Source organism: Schistocerca serialis, unplaced genomic scaffold (genome assembly GCF_023864345.2).
Source record: "Schistocerca serialis cubense isolate TAMUIC-IGC-003099 unplaced genomic scaffold, iqSchSeri2.2 HiC_scaffold_702, whole genome shotgun sequence".
In the NCBI taxonomy this organism is placed as follows: domain Eukaryota; kingdom Metazoa; phylum Arthropoda; class Insecta; order Orthoptera; family Acrididae; genus Schistocerca; species Schistocerca serialis.
In genome coordinates this window covers 203,684-209,480 of record NW_026048302.1, presented here as the reverse complement: position 1 = coordinate 209,480, position 5,797 = coordinate 203,684, and positions in this window count along the sequence as shown.

Here is a 5,797-nt window from a genome sequence, read left to right as displayed (position 1 = left end):
ATCACCCTCTCTCACCCCCATCAATTCACCATCATCATCATCACCCACAAATCGCCACAGATCAGGCAGCACAAGTTAAAGTAACAAACAAGCACAAAACCATACAAGACATACCACAAAAGTAAAGACACAACAATACAACCACACATTTCCCAATTGAAGTAAATGTCCGAGGACAAAAACTTCACCTCTAGTCACCCTCAAAGTCAGGGTACAAAATGTGCGAGCGGCGGCTGCGCCGGCACGCACTCCGCTGCTCGACTCGCTGCCGCTCGCACCGGTCGTTTTCGTTTCCGTTTCGTGTGCACCGTCGCTAGCCCATCGCCATGTCCGGACGCGGAAAGGGAGGCAAAGTCAAGGGCAAGTCAAAGTCCCGCTCAAGCAGGGCTGGGCTCCAGTTCCCGGTCGGCAGAATCCACCGCCTCCTGCGCAAGGGAAACTACGCAGAGCGCGTCGGCGCCGGGGCGCCCGTCTACCTCGCCGCCGTCATGGAGTACCTCGCGGCTGAGGTGCTCGAGCTGGCCGGAAACGCGGCCCGCGACAACAAGAAGACGCGCATCATCCCGCGCCACCTGCAGCTTGCCATCCGCAACGACGAGGAGCTCAACAAGCTCCTGTCGGGCGTCACCATCGCACAGGGTGGTGTCCTGCCCAACATCCAGGCCGTCCTGCTGCCAAAGAAGACCGAGAAGAAGGCCTAAAGGAGGCCAGGCAATCGCAGCCGCCGCGTGCTCCCCTGCACGCAACGCGCTTTGCCGGCTCGGCCCACAACAATCGGCCCTTTTCAGGGCCACCACACAAACCTACGTCCAAAGCAAAATTTCAGTCGTCCTCGCCGCACCTTGTTTTGTTTTAACTTTGCACCGTCACAGCACAGCCGCCGCCGGCGCACGTCCGCCATCTTGTCGTCCACACAGCCCGTGTGGCCCAAAACACACACACACACACACACATTTTGCACGGTCGCAGTCGCCTTCCAAACCGACAACGGCAGCAATAATGACCATTGTTAAAGGGAGGCGTGTCGACACACCGCCCTCCACTCCCGCGCGCAACGGCCGTCGACACGAACGAAACAGCTGATCCGGCCGCCTATGCCCACACGCCTTGCCTCGGAAACCCCAACGCCGCCGCCGCAAACAAACACACAGAGCCAAACCACGCAAGCAAATAATCACCGCCTCTCGCACAACAACACACAGCCCGCCATCTCCGTCGCGATCGATACAAAGACACACAATAACAAACACACAAACGAAGCAGCTCCACACACAGCCAGCCACATGACACGTTTCCTTTCCTTCTCCCCTCCCAGTCACATCACGTCGCTCAAACGGAAAGAAAGAAAGAAACAAACAAACAACACAGCGCACACACGCAGCAACAACAACACAGACTCTTTCGCACTTTTCAACTTCCGAACAGTGTGGTGGCCCTGAAAAGGGCCGTTTTCTAGTCTCTCCCACCCACAAGCACGGCCGCGGGAAGGCCAGCGCCCGCTGCGACGCAGCCTAACCGCCGAAACCGTACAGGGTGCGCCCCTGCCTCTTCAGGGCGTACACCACGTCCATGGCCGTCACAGTCTTGCGCTTGGCGTGCTCAGTGTACGTCACCGCGTCGCGGATCACGTTCTCCAGGAACACCTTCAGCACCCCGCGGGTCTCCTCGTAGATCAGACCAGAGATGCGCTTCACGCCGCCCCTGCGAGCCAGGCGGCGGATGGCGGGCTTCGTGATGCCCTGGATGTTGTCGCGCAACACCTTGCGGTGCCGCTTGGCGCCACCCTTGCCGAGCCCCTTTCCTCCCTTGCCGCGGCCTGTCATCCTTCCTTCCTCGGGCAAAGCAAAACGTGCACAAACAGCAGCTGCAGCGGCTGGCGAGTCGGCTACGGTCTGCGCCCAGCGCGCCCGCCGCCCCCCTATATAGACTCTGGCCCGCCCTCCCCCCACCACGCGCAACCGAGGGCATATAAGCGCAGCACGGAGGCGCGCGGGCCCGTTGTCAAGGCAGCACCGGACGCCGCGCCGCACCTAACCTCCACGCACGCCGCTCCGCTACCGCTACCGCTACCGCCATGGCCCGCACAAAGCAAACGGCCCGCAAGTCCACCGGCGGAAAGGCGCCGCGCAAACAGCTCGCCACCAAGGCGGCGAGGAAGAGCGCGCCCGCCACCGGAGGCGTCAAGAAGCCCCACCGCTACAGGCCGGGCACCGTCGCCCTGCGAGAAATCAGGCGCTACCAGAAGAGCACAGAGCTGCTCATCCGCAAGCTGCCATTCCAGCGCCTAGTGCGCGAGATCGCCCAGGACTTCAAGACCGACCTGCGCTTCCAGAGCTCCGCAGTCATGGCCCTGCAGGAGGCCAGCGAGGCCTACCTCGTCGGCCTCTTCGAAGACACCAACCTGTGCGCAATCCACGCCAAGCGCGTCACCATCATGCCCAAGGACATCCAGCTCGCGCGCCGCATCCGCGGCGAGCGCGCCTAAACCGCGCCGCGGCACCGCACCGCACCGCACCGCACAAACAAAAACGGCCCTTTTCAGGGCCACTAACATCTCTCCGTCGCGAGCAAACTTTGTCGGTCGCCTGCCTCTCGCCCCGCAACCCAAAAACAAAAAAAAACCACCACTTCCCGTCCGTCCGCCACACCCGCTCACTCTGCCTGCCTGCTAGCAGCGCGCAACAATCACACATCATCCCTCCCCGGCGCTCAAAGCGCACAATACCCAACGGCCGACGTCACACCGCACGGGTGGCTGGCCGGCCGCCGCTTTCGTTTCGAAAACAAAAAAAACCCGCACTCCACTCCGACGGCCAACGGCCAGGCAGGCGCGCGCGCTCGCTCGCTCTACGCGCCACCGAAATCCCCGCCGACTCCTTCCACATCTCAACGTGCCCCCCGTTGCAAAACATAACACACACACACACACACACACAAAGGAACAAAACAAAACAAAGACCAGACACGACTCGACAAGACAGACATCCGAGACGAACGAACGCAGGCAAGCCAACCAACGTATTCAAACAAAACAACGTGACAGAAAAACCAACCGTCGGCCGCCGCCACAAACACGGCGACAATCAACCACGACAACAACAACAACACCGCTTACCGCTACCGCCGCCCACACCCGCCACCGACCCCCGCAATCCAACCACCACGGCACGCAAACAGCATCCCCACGGGCATACAGAAACGCCAGACAGACACCCACACCAAACGCAACACGACAATCAAAACCTTCCCCGACGTGCTTTGATGGCCCTGAGAAGGGCCGTTTTGGGCCGCGCGTCTCTTGCGCGCCACTAGACGACGACGGGGGGTGGGGACGACGGAGTCAAGCGCCAAACCCTTCCTTTCTCCCATCTCTTTCTCCTCTACTCTACTTCTTCTTCTTGGGCGAAGCCTTCGCCTTAGACGGCGTCGTCGCCTTCTTCGGGCGCGGCGCCTTCGGCTTCTTCGTCGGAACCTTGGCGGCCTTCTTCGCCTTCGACGGCGACTTGGCCTTGGCCGGCTTGGCCGCAGCCGCCTTCTTCGCACCCGCGGGCGCGGCCGACGCCGCAGACGCCTTCTTGGCGGCGCCCGCCTTCCGACCGGTCGCCGCCTTCACGCCACCAGCCTTCTTTGCGCCGGCCGCACGGGCGCCCTTCTTCTCCTTGCTGGCCGGAGCGGCGCGCTTCTTCTTGGCACCGCCAGCACGAGCCTTGCCGCCCTCGGCCGCCCCCCCGCCGCCGGCGCCGGCAAGCTTGAACGAGCCGGACGCGCCCTTCCCCTTCGTCTGCACCAGCTCGCCCGCCACGACGGCCGACTTGAGGTACTTCTTGATAAACGGCGCCAGCTTCTCCGCGTCCAGCTTGTAGTGCGCGGCTATGTACTTCTTGATCGCCTGCAGCGACGACCCGCCGCGCTCCTTCAGACTCTTGATGGCGGCCGTCACCATCTCAGAGGTGCGCGGGTGCGCAGGCTTGGCGCGCGGCTTCTTCGCAGACGACGCAGACTTGGCCTTCTTCGTAGTGCCGGTGGCGGCGGGTGCCGCAGCAGTCTCGTTCGTAGCCGCCTGATCTGCCATTTCGACGACGCGCGTAACACACAGCGAGAGCGAGCGGGACGGCAGGCAGGCACGCAAGCACAGCACAGCAGCAGAGCAGAGAATCACAAGGCCCAGCCAGTGTCGCGGGCGGGCGCGGACGGCCGAGAGAGCGGCCGCCACTCTGCGCGCCGCCGCGCCGCGCCTCCCGCGCTTGCTACCGCCCAACGTCCGACAGCCTGTGCGGAGCAGCCCCAAACCTGCGCCACAACCGCCCGCGCCTTTCAAACCACCGAGGATGGGGCTACACACAGCCACACCACAGTCGCCAACCAGTCGCCACGGCAGCGCCGCAAACCACGGCCAAACTGCAGCTACCGCGCGCTACAGCCTGGGTCGGCCCGCCGAGAATCGCCGCCCCCGCCCAAATGCCGCCCCCACAGCCCCAGCCGACGACCCGCCACAATGGCCAAACCTTCGGCAAAACTCCCACACCGTCGCCGCGGCAGCCCGGCCAGCGCGGCCGGCGCCACAGCCACACAAGCCGAGGCGTGCGGCGATGACGGCCGTGCAAACGCGCCTCCGCCGCCCCATCGCCTTCCGTCGCCCTCCCGCCGTTTCCCGATCGGCCCGCAGCCGTCGGGCCACATCGCGCGCCGTCCTCCTCCTCTCGCCCGCCAACATTCACAGCCGTTTCTCAACAATTGCCCGCCGCAAACGGACGCCGCCTGCGCAACAGGCGCCGCCGCCCCTCGCCGCTTCCGACCCAACCCCTCGACCGAGGCAAACCGCAATCCGAATCTACAGACCAACCCAATCTGCCGTCAAGCACACACGACAGCCGACCTTACACGTTACGCGTTACACATTACGTTTACACGTCTACGTTAGGTTAGGTTAGGTTAGGTGGACGTGGGTTAGGTTAAGGGGACTTGGGTTAGGTTAAGCGTCAAACTTAGGTTAAGCATTCAAACACGTCAGGCGTCAGAGGTTAGGTTAGGTTAGGTTAGGTTAGGTTAGGTTAGGTTAGGTTAGGTTAGGTTACACGTTAGGTTAAGGGGTCAGTGCTAGGTTAAGAAGCGTCAAACGTAGGTTAAAAAAGCGTTCAAAAACGTGAGGCGTGAGCCGGACAGCTTACCTTACGTAGACGTTAGGGGCTCACAGGCTGAGCTCACCTCGCCACACCACAGGTTAGGTTCGGTTCGGTTCGCTCGGCTCAGCGTAAAGCGCCGAGGTCAGGGTTACGTTCGTTCACCTTCGGGCGCCACACTTTCGGTTGAAAGGTCGCGACGGGACGACGTCGGCAGGCACGCCGCAAACGAACAAAAACGTACAGACGACGTCGGAAACCGCCGACAGACGGGGGAGCAGCACGACCACGACCAGACACCGAGCGCGAACGAGACACACGCGAACCACCCCCACCGGCCATAGGGCACCACACAACAACCCAGAGCACCACGTGTCGACACCAGAGCAACCCGCCGCTCACGCGACATGGCTGGCACCGAAGGGCAACCGCCCGCAACTGCGCTTTCCGCGCCGGCCCGGATGCACGTCGTGCTACAACAACACCACTACCGTACACAGCCGCTGTTCACAACATCACTATCAATGGCGCGCCCGCGGCTCGCCGCCGTCGCCGTCGCAGTCGCAGCCCCAACGCCAGCACTTTTGCACCACCATTCACACGCACCGCAACACAGCTCGCCGACACAGCCGAACAAAACAAACACCACACAACAACAGCAACAACGCCGCCGCCTC